The sequence below is a fragment of the Protopterus annectens genome, chromosome 13.part0, assembly GCF_019279795.1.
Source record: "Protopterus annectens isolate FY-2018-M chromosome 13.part0, PAN1.0, whole genome shotgun sequence".
Classification (NCBI taxonomy): domain Eukaryota; kingdom Metazoa; phylum Chordata; order Ceratodontiformes; family Protopteridae; genus Protopterus; species Protopterus annectens.
The window spans coordinates 1268504404-1268516610 of NC_056747.1; positions in this window are offsets into that span (position 1 = coordinate 1268504404).

The window sequence follows — 12207 nt, forward strand, 5'->3', positions numbered from 1 at the left end:
ATTATGAATTTCAGAAGAAACCATAAGACGCATCCCCCAAACACAATCAATGGGAAACAGTGGAGAGGGTAAAAAGCACAAATTTTCTTGGAGTGCACATCTTGGAAGACTTGTCTTGGTCTGTGAACACAAATGCCATTGCAAAAAAGCACAGCGATGCCTACACTTTCTGTGAAGTTTGGGAAGAGCAAATATACCAGCCTCTGTTCTCACAACATTCTACAGGGGCACAATTGAGAACATCCTGACAAACAGTTTTACAGCTTGGTATGGCAATTGCTCCATCACAGACCACAAGTCCCTCCAAAGAGTGGTAAAAGCAGCCGAAAAGATTGTCAAGACCACTTTACCATCTATTCAATACTTGCACCAGTCTTGTTGTCTCAACAGAGCCAGGAAAATAGTCATGGACTGCACTCACCCTACATATGGTCTGTTCCTGCATCTAACATCTGGGAGGCGTTATTGTAGCATACGTTGCAAAATGGCCAGATTTAGCAGAAGCTTCTATCCTCTGGCCATCAGGCTAATGAACTCCAATAGTAACTTTTATCTATCTCACTTGACATGAGGGACAGTAGGTAATATGACGAGTGAGAAGAATATTTGCGTGCAATAACCTTAAAGGGTCTTAAATACACTGTGCAATTAATCTAACAGAGTATAATCTTATTTCTGTGCAATATCCGCTGATGCTAAGACAGCATTCTAAACATTAATTAACAGCTGTTAAATTTTTGTGCAATAAATATCGTGTCTCCTTAGACTAGAGCCAACAGAATCCTGTGCAATAAGTAGTTGTGGAATTCTGTGCAATAAAAACCGTGTCGCTTTAGCTTAGTAAATGTCTGTTGATATGTAAAACGGTAAATAGTATGTAGTAGGAATGTCTAAATATAGTAATGTGAATTGCTGTATATGTCAGATGTTTGCACACAGAGCCTAAAGTAACAATTTTGTTCAGTTGCACTTGTTGTGGAGTCTGATTGACGATAAAGTTTACTTTGACTTTGACCAAGACAGTGCCACAGTGAGATTATATGGTTCAGATTGTCTTGCTTTTACTGTTAACAGTAGAGGGGGTTCATTCCCAAAATGTATACCTTTTCTACACCAGTGCCACTTTTATTATTACTGCCAGATCACAAAGGTAGCAATATGACTGTACATGCACCATCTTGTATATGTGAGAAAGTGAATCAGGACGCTAAGTCTCTGCTTCCACATTGTGGGGGTTGCTGTCAGTTCAATCCTTGCCAGTCATGTTATCAAGAAAACTATTTAAGGTTTATTTTTGTATCTTATTACAATAACTGAAGCATTATATGGGGAAAACATGTCTGATCATCATTATTGGTTGAGTGAACGTTTCAATATAAAATAAGTTATTTCCTTTGTACATAACCTGTGAGTGAAGGATATGTCTGAGCTGTATGTTTCCTTTATAAATGTATATTTACCTCAGACATCTATTACTGTATCTAGAACAAGGGACACTTGTTGGCTTGTTCAAGTAGTTAATGATGTTAATCCTCTACCTGCCATAATTCAGGTGGTGATGTCTCTTGGTTCAGTTCACTCTGTTAGATGTATATACAAACAACCTTGTTAAATTAAGAAGTGTTTTTAGTCCATCAAGTCTATTATGATTTAATGTATCATACTCAACATATATACTGACTTTAGCTCTTCACTGTATTTGTACTTCTCTCTCCCCATTTAGTTGATGTCCTCATTTTACATACATTTATTTTATTATCTTGTTTCTTTCCATTTATTTTACTGTTACATGCAGCAGCACAATGACCTAAACCTAACACATTGGCAAGGTGTGTTAGCCACCCATAGGTGGTAGGAGCAGAAGTGCCACCACCACCACCAGAGGTGCCCAGCACATCTGGATCCCAGCCTGCTGTGGTCACATCCACACCTTACCTGTGCCTTCAGGTTGTCCTACAGTAGCAGTGCCAATGGAGGGGCACACCTTTGTTACCCATCAGCAGCTAGCAGACATTATAAGGAGATTATTGACAGGATGTTATATGCCTGAATTGGCCAAATGTAGAACCTCCTCCAGCGACTCATTGAGTCATGCCCTTGTCCAGCACTGGTTCCATGATCTTTGTGAGGGGTAAGTAGTGATGGTACTCAAGGGTACAAATAATCTGCCATTGGGTCTCAGATGGCAGAGACTGCAACTGTGAATACCCCATTCTATCCCCTCAGTTCTGTGTCTAAGCCCAACCCTGCTAGTTGTTCAATCCTCCCTTCACTATTGCCTTTCCTCTGTTTGTTTGATGTCTAGTTGAACATTATACTAGCCCTCCCTCAGTGTGTTACCACACACTGTCAGTTGAATCTGTCTGTCTCTGTCTTCCCCTGCTACCTAACCTAGTACTCTTACGTTCCTCTTATGTCCCTTACGTCTTTCCCCCATCGCCTTCTCATTATGCTTGAAAAGTGGGTATGTTTCTCACATAGACACACACACACAGTCGTACATGCAAAAAAAAAATACTCTGCTTTCCCCACCTCCATTATGCTCATTTCTTAGTTACTCAGTTGTGTTCCAGGCTGATTGCATCTCCTTTTTATCTCTTTCCTATACTCCGATTTCCAATCTTTAATATGGTCAAAAATAGATAAACATACCACACAAATGCCCATATAGGATTTCCAAATTAATTATCTTACCTAATCCTACTGTGTGTGACTGGTCACAAAGACCACCATTGATGTCCGTGTGCAACAAACAGGGATTGGCATGGGTCATCTATTACATATACTGGACTAAGTTACTATTGGTCGTGTAAGTGAATTGTCAGTGGGCGGCACTTTGCGCATACAACACAAGGAAAAGCTGACACCTGTAGTGTGACTGCTTCCATGGATCAGCATGTGAATGAAGTGCTTTGTAGTGTGCATGTACAGAGGGTTCAAGTGCCTACAAGGCTGAATTCTGTTTGTGTCTTTTATTCTGTTATTCTACAATAGTGTAACAGTCATGTACTATCTGCTTCACTAACACCTTTGGTATGACTGTTTCCATGGCTCAGCCTGTAAATAAACTGCTTTTTAGAGTCTAATTAGAGAAAGCTGAGTGTCCAAATCCACTTTGGGCTGTATAGAGATACATTACTGTTATAGCGGGATTCTTATTTCATGACATATAGCACATGTACAGTTGTCAGGCTCTGCTGATGTCTTAACTGCTTTTGGTCACTATATCTTGCTACTTTACTGCAATCTGCTCATTTGCTCTTTGCCTTTTTATCTTCAGTTACTTGAGACTGATATCTTTGTGCTTCATACCTCCTTATCCATTGTCCTTCTCATCCCTGACTGTATCAGTACCACCCTTTGCAGTCTTCTCTGCATTATATATTTGGTTATGTGGCCTTCCTACTTCCTACCTCCTTTTCCATCTTGCACAAGTATCTTCTATGCAAGCATGTATCTTTGGGTTAAAAAAGATTAGCACTCAAAGCTCATGGCCATGTAGGGTGCTCTTTTTCTTGCTGCAGCTGAGCATCTTTGAGGTTGGAGCTCATACTGCTGTTTGTACTTCCCTAGGGCAACATGGTCCAACACAATCGTCTACAGGTCCCTGACATGGTCACAGCTAGGAGCTGCTCATTGCACATACCTGCTTGGCCGCATACATTGTTAATGTGTATTGGGGCCAATTGTGCACTCATAGTTAACAGAGTAGGGCAGGCTGCAATCACAGGCTCAGTATTTCTGAGTCACAGGGTGTGTCTTATCTATGGCTCATTTAAAATGTTTTGTTTTAGATCACTCAGCAAATGAGACTCAACAGTAGACATGGAGGTTACAACAATCTTCTGGAGGAATTATTCTGGCAGGTACAACTGGGAACAAATCATCCGCTTGAACTTAATGACCATCTTAACACAAAACATGTACTTAGATTGAGACCCCTTCAAAAATGATTAGTAAGAAAAGATTTTATGCATTTTATAAACTTATATGCTTTTTATATATTGTTTCATGTATTTTCTCGATCCATTTGTCCATTTACTCACATGTGCTTGTTTACGAGTAGTTAATTATTTTTGTAAAATTCCCCAAAGCAGGCAGAAGACAGCTCGATATGCAGCTAACTCCAAAAACTTGATGAACTAGCAAGTAATCATACCAAAAAACTTTATTGCAGAGAAAGAAAGTTAGCGTTTTCACGGTAATACCATACCACTTCTTCAGACAAATATGAATGGGGACAGAATAACTTATATACAAATTATATCATCTCAGCTTAACAGCCAATAAGACATTCATGCAGCCATATTCTCAGCTTAAAGGCATATGAAGTAGATAATATTTAATGGCATAAAATCTGATAAAAAATAAAAAATAAAGATAAAAACATTAACACAAATAAAAAAGTTTTTTGGTACGATTACTTGCTGGTTCATCAAGTTTTTGGATTTAGCTGCATATCGAGCTGTCTTCTGCCTGCTTTGGGGAATTTTACAGTTTTACAGTTTCGTTTGGTTGCTGCAGTTGGGTTTATTTTTGTTATTCATACTGTTTGCAGCTATGGCAGAAGATGCTTCAGATTTGGGAAATCTGCCTGTAATGAACAGACTGCATAATTTTTTGAATATTCAACAAAATCCTCTGTGCATGGGGGATTTGCGACTGGACACTGATCAGAATGCTGTGTGTACCATGGACAATAAGGCTCGTGAGGTGAGAAAAAATCTTGAGAATAATTTAAACAAGTTTAAAAGGTTACAATGCCAACAATTCCACCTTGAGGCTTGTTTGGAACATCATGTTATACCCAGAGGCCTGCGTGTCTTGAACGTGCCGACCTATGGGAACACGTATCCAGATCTTTTGGCCAGTTGGCGGAAGATCAATTTGGACACAGGTTGTGCCTATTTGAAATGTTTGATTGAGTACTTCTCACCTGTTGAGGCTGAATTAGCCAAACAGATTAGAGAAGAGCAGTGTCAGCTGACACAATGTTTGGGACAGGATGCTTCAGATATTTTTCTTAATGACATCATAGAAAAAGTGAATGCATATGAACAACGTCTCCTAAATGTGAAGAAGAAAAAGCTGGTTTGGGACATCAATGATTTTCATAACCAGCACGTCTTTGCATGGCCTAGAACACAGCATACTGCTAATCATACTGACAATAGAGATTCTTCTGTTCCTACTGAGGGGGCAAAGAAGAAGATTTTGGCATCATCCACTTCAGTTTCAGCCCCTGTGCAGGGGGCTATTGTTGAGCCCCCGGATACCATGAACATGGGTGGGAATTTATGCACTGAAGTGACTTCACCGGAGCCTCAGAATTCGGTGTATTCCACACCAATGATGGACTGTCCTGGTGTTACCAGAAGTACTGAACCAGCTACCCACAATGACTTGGGTCCAGTGGTTAGAAGGAAGATACTGCCCCCACAGTCTAAGCTGGATTTTCCGATTCTACCCACTCCTATTCATACAGGGAGGAAATACTCTTTTTACAATGAAACACAGAAAGGACAGAAACGCAAAGAACCTTCTGTCCAACAGAACCGTTCCTTGAAAAAGATGTGGGGGATGGGAGCCACAACTTAGTTTGGAATATTTCCAGACATCTTTTAACACAGCATGAATTGTCAGTATTGTCAAAAGGGTTATCATTTATTCCCGCAGCTAAAGTGGATTTTGTTGACTGTATAATTCATTTACGGTTGTTTGCACATAATTTGTCTTTACATATGTTTTTTGATGATGGACCTAATATTTCTGAGAGGCAGGATCCTGAATTTAAGGTTTTTAGGAAACCCAGTGTTTTTACACCAGCTTTTACACCAGCACTTAATGTCTTCCTCACAGTTTGTGAGAAAGAAATATATCAGGTCATTAATAGACTACAGATGACAAGTTGTAATAATCTGACTCGATTTGAACAACAAGCCTTGAATGATTTGATTAAGAATGAAAATATAGCTATCTTCCCGGCAGACCAAGGCGGCTGTGTAGTGATTTTAGATTCTGGATATTATTATGATATGATGAATCAGATGTTGTCTGATACTAATACATATGTTAGTGTGGAAGCTGATATTGTGAGTGCGATGAAGAACAGAATAGATAATTGTTTACTTGAATGCTTTAATCTAGGTCTACTTACCAAGGAACTATTTGATTACTTTATTACTGAATTTCCTGTTACTCCTCGGATTCATGGCTTACCCAAGATCCACAAACACCCTATACTCCTACAGTTTAGACTGATTGTAGCTGGGAGTGGTTGGTTGACTCAGGCTATGTCCATTTATTTGGACAAACAACTTCAAATAGCTCTTGACATGAGTGAAGTTGTATTGAAAGATACTGAAAACTTCTTGAGAGATGTATATAATGTGACCAGTGAGGGGGATGTTTCAGATATTCAATTTTTAGTGACGATAGATGTTGTATCCCTGTTTACGTGCATTCCCAACCAGGAAGGCATTAGTATGGTCAGGGCAGTTTTGGCTAGGAGTAATAAATTCAACATGAAGCATATTGACTTCCTGTGCATGCTTCTAGAGCTGGTCCTTGAACACAATATCTTTATGTTTCAGGATAAATGTTACCAGCAACAATTATGGGGACCAGCTGCGCTAATTCGTACGCCAATTTGGTGATGTCAGAATGGGAATTCCATCATGTATTGGGACAACATATTGCCATATATAGATGTTTTGTTGATGACATGTTTATTGGTTGGAAAGACAACAAGTAAGAGCTTGATTTATTTTTTCATTCTTTAAATAATAGCAGTAATTTTTTTAAATTTACCCTCACTTGTTCCCAAGTCACTGTTGATTTCTTGGATGTGAACATCTGGCTAGGACTGTTATAGATGGTCATATCTCCATAGGCAGAGTATGCATCCACAACATATATTTGGGAACATTGTGAAAGGTCAAGCCTTCAGGGTCTCGAGGTTGTCATGTACTACTTCTGACTTTGAAGGAAGTTTGTCAGATTTGAAGAAAGAGTTTGCCATCAGGGGTTACACCCAAGTAGAAGTTGATCAAGCTTGTGCCAGAATAACCAATGAGCGTGATAGTAGAGCATGTCCATATTTTTCTGCTCTGTATAGGCAATCAATTAGATCACCTCATAGGTATTGTTGTCCACCCATTGTTTTGAAATTTTCCCATGGTGTAAATATGGTGAAAGATATAGTTACCAGGAACTGGCATATTTTACAGACTGACAGTAGGTGTTCCGATATATTAGCAGATGGCCCTAGATTTGTATATAAGAACCACAGTAATTTAAGGCAACAGTTATGTTTTCCTAGACATGTCATATCTGGATCGCAAGTTTTGATGGGTACATCTAAATGTCATAAATGCAATTTTTGTCAGTTTATAGATGAGTCTAGGTTCTTTAGGCACCCTGTCATGGGCTACTTGTGGAAGTTGAGGGCATCTGCTGAATGCTCCACTAGGAATGTGGTTTATTTAGCACATTGTCAGTGTTGTTATAAATTCTATGTTGGCAAGACCAACAGGAGTTTAAAAGAAAGAATTAGAGACCATGTGTATTGCATGAAGAATCAATATGATTTTAGTGCCTTACCAAAACATGTTTTGTCTACTGGCCCTGAACACAACTTTGTCTTCCAGGTATTATGTGTGATCAGCCCATGTCTCCGAGGTAGTGATACAGTGACTCGTACTGAGGTGGTCGAGTTAGAGTGGATCTTGAGGCTGGGGGCACACCTAGCTATGGGGTTGATTGATCATGTCCCCATTACGCCTGTATTAAGGAATAAATGGCTGTAGGGTGTTTATTGTTTGTTTATATATTTAAAAATATTTTTCATATTTTATTTATTTGTGTTAATGTTTTTATCTTTATTTTTTAGTTTTTACCAGATTTTATGCCAGTAAATATTATCTACTTCATATGCCTTTAAGCTGAGAATGTGGCTGCATGAATGTTTGTTTTATTGGCTGTTAAGCTGTTTGAGATTATGTCATTTGTATATAAGTTATTCTGTCCCCATTCATGTTTGTCTGAAGAAGCGGTATGTTATTATCATGAAAGCACTAACTTTCTTTCTCTACAGTAAAGTTTTTTGGTATGATTACTTGCTGGTTCATCAAGTTTTTGGATTTAGCTGAATATCGAGCTGTCTTCTGCCTGCTTTGGGGAATTTTACAGTTTTACAGTTTTGTTCAGTTGCTGCAGTTGGGTTTGCTTTTATAGTTAATTATTTTTATTCAAATATTTATTTACTGCACTGTCAAAGTTATTTTTTCAACTGTTTCCACTGTCTTCCTGAAAAAAAAAATCTAGCTATTTTCCCGCCTTACTAAGCAAGAAAAGTCCAGTTTCAGATACCTGCTGATACCAGGACTGTGTTTAAGCTTCTGTGTTGGCCATACCTTACTTGGGCAAAAAGGAAGTTTGTTTGTTCAGCAGTGAGAGAGGGGAGTTCTGAACAGCCTACCTGTCCTTGGAGGAGTGGTTTCCACCAGAAACTGTAGTTTTATTGGCCATTTTGGGCTAATTTCTATCTCTTTAATCTTTCTGATATAAAAAACGTATTTGCACAGTTTTTGCTGCTGTATAAGCTCAGCAGATCCTGCCCAGGTGTCCTGCAGAGACCTACAATGCCAGAGAGACAAATGGAGAGACTTTGGAGTGTTTAAGTACCATTTTTGGTTTTTCTTGATTGCTTATTGCTATTTCCACCTAAATGCTAATTTTCTGGTGTTTATTGCTTCTCAAAACACTCATTTTATACTAAAAATTGCATTTATTTGTGCCCGTAATTTTTAATAAGTCGTTTTTGCTGTAAATTGTATGTTTTAATTGTCTCTGGCTTCCCACTCACGTGTGACAGCCATTACTGCACTGAAAAGGTTGTTTTTTCACCTGTTTCCACTGTCTTCCTGAAAAAAACAAACAAAAAAAATCTTGCTATTTTCCTGCCTTACTAAGCTAGAAAAGTCCAGTTTCAGATACTTGCTGATACCTGGACTGTGTTTAAGCTTCTGTGTTGGCCATACCTTATTTGGCAAAAAGGAAGTTTCTTTGTTCACCAGTGAGAGAGGGGAGTTCTGAACAGCCTACCTGTCCTTGGAGGAGTGGTTTCTGCCCAGAAACTGTAGTTTTATTGGCCATTTTGGGCTAATTTTTATCTCTTTAATCTTTCTGATATAAAAACCGCATTTGCACATTTTTTTGCATCTGTATAAGCTCAACAGATCCTGCCCAGGTGTCCTGCAGAGACCTACAATGCCAGAGAGACAAAAGGAGAGACTTTGGAGTGTTTAAGTACTATTTTATTTTCTTGATTGCTTATTGCTATTTCTGCCTAAACGCTCATTTTCTGGCATTTATTGCTTCTCGAAACACTCATTTTATACAGAAAATTGCATTTATTTGTGCCTGCACTTTTAATAAGTCATTTTTGCTGTAAATTGTATGTTTTAATTGTCTCTGGCTTCCCACTCACGTGCGACAGCCATTACTGCACTGTAAAAGTTGTTCTTTCACCGGTTTCCACTGTCTTCCTGAAAAAAAACAAAAAAACAAAAAACAAAAAAAAACTTGCTATTTTCCCGGCTTACTAGGCTAGAAAAGTCCAGTTTCATATACCTGCTGATACCTGTACTGTGTTTAAGCTTCTGTGTTGGCCATACCTTACTTGGGCAAAAAGGAAGTTTCTTTGTTCGCCAGAGAGAGTGGGGAGCTCTGAACAGCCTACCTGTCCTTGAAGGAGTGGTTTCTGCCCAGAAACTGTAGTTTTATTTGCCATTTTGGGCTAATTTCTATCTCTTTTATCTTTCTGATACAAAAACACATTTGGGCAGTTTTTGCATTTGTATAAGCTCAGGAGATCCTGCCCAGGTGTTCTGCAAAGACCTACAATGCCAGAGAGAGAAAAGAAGAGACTTTGGAGTATTTAAGTACCATTTTTTTTCTTGATTGCTTACTGCTATTTCCGCCTAAATGCTCATTTTCTGGTGTTTATTGCTTCTCAAAACACTAATTTTATACTGAAAATTGCATTTATTTGTGCTTGCACTTCTAATAAGTCATTTTTGCTGTAAATTGTAGGTTTTAATTGTCTCTGGCTTCCCACTTACGTGCGATAGCTATTACTGCACTGTAAAAGTTGTTTTTTCACCTGTTTCCACTGTCTTCCTGAAAAAAAAACGTGCTATTTTCCCACCTTACTAAGCTTGAAAAGTCCAGTTTCATATACCTGCTGATACCTGTACTGTGTTTAAGCTTCTGTGTTGGCCATACCTTACTTGGGCAAAAAGGAAGTTTCTTTGTTTACCAGTGAGAGTGGGGAGTTCTGAACAGCCTACATGTCCTTGAAGAAGTGGTTTCTGTCCAGAAACTGTAGTTGTATTGGCCATTTTGGGCTAATTTCTATCTCTTTAATCTTTCTGATATAAAAAAACTCATTTGCGTGGTTTTTGCATTGTATAAGCTCAGTAGATCCTGCCCAGGTGTCTTGCAGCGACCTACTATGCCAGAGAGACAAAAGGAGAGACTTTGGAGTGTTTAAGTACCATTTTTGGTTTTTATTGATTGCTTATTACTATTTCCGCCTAAATGCTCATTTTCTGGCATTTATTGCTTCTCAAAACGCTCATTTTATACTGAAAATTGCATTTATTTGTGCCCGCACTTCTAATAAGTCATTTTTGCTGTAAATTGTATGTTTTAATTGTCTCTGGCTTCCCACTCACGTGCGGCAGCCATTACTGCACTGTAAAAGTTGTTTTTTCACCTGTGTCCACTGTCTTCCTGAAAAAAACAAAAAAAAATCTTGCTATTTTCCCACCTTACTAAGCTAGAAAAGTTCAGTTTCAGATACATGCTGATGATTCTGTGTTGGCCATACCTTATCTGGGCAAAAAGGAAGTTTCTTTGTTCACCAGTGGGAGTGGGGAGTTCCGAGCAGCCTACCTGTCCTTGGAGGAGTAGTTTCTGCCCAGAAACTGTAGTTTTATTGACCATTTTGTGCTAATTTCTATCTCTTTAATTTTTCTGATATAAAAACCACATTTGCATGTTTTTTGCATCTGTATAAGCTCAGCAGATCCTGTGCAAGTGTTCTGCAGAGACCTACAATGCCAGAGAGACAAAAGGACAGACTTTGGAGTGTTTAAGCACCATTTTTGGTTTTTCTTGATTGCTTATTGCTTTTTCAGCCTAAACACTCATTTTCTGGTGTTTATTGCTTCTCAAAACACTCATTTTATACTGAAAATTGCATTTATTTGTGCCCACCCTTTTAATGTAATTTTTGCTTTAAATTGTATGTTTTAATTGTCTCTGGCTTCCCACTCACGTGCGACAGCCATTACTGCACTGTAAAAGTTGTGTTTTCACCTGTTTCCACTGTCTTCCTGAAAAAAACAAACAAAAAAAATCTTGCTATTTTCCCACCTTACTAAGCTAGAAAAGTTCAGTTTCAGATACCTGCTGATGATTCTGTGTTGGCCATACCTTAGTTGGGCAAAAAGGAAGTTTCTTTGTTCACCAGTGAGAGTGGGGAGCTCTGAACAGCCTACCTATCCTTGGAGGAGTGGTTTCTGCCCTGAAACTGTAGTTGTATTGGCCATTTTGGGCTAATTTCCATCTCTTTAATCTTTCTGATATAAAAACCCCATTTGCTCGGTTTTGCGCATAGTGCAGCGGCAGTTAGCTAGGGTTAAACTATTCCTGGCACCACTAAGTCTGCTCTTCAGTTTTTCTCTTAGTACTAGCCAGTTCTTCCAGATTTAGCACTCAAATCAGCACTTTCTGACTAGCACTTGCTCCAAAAAGAGACAGAAGCACTAACAAACTATAGTACTCAATCCCCAGCAGTTGTTTTGTAGGGAACAGTCAATTTACTCTCCCCACCGGGTAAATAAGAATAACCCATTAAGGCATGTCCAAGAGCTAGCTCCCAGTGTGTTCTCCTGTGCACCTGATGAATTTGGGCATCCTGAGGCAATGTTACAACTGCCTCGTGTACACAGACAACCCTCTCCTCCTACCACAAGACACCAAAATCTGCGAGAGATGCACTTACATAGCCAAACTGGAGGCAAAGCTCTCTCCAGTCACAACTTCAACTGACAGTCAAGAGGAAAAGGTACCAACCTTCAGCACACCACTTCCTATACATAGACCCACCATACATGCAACTGCTAACCCCACACATAG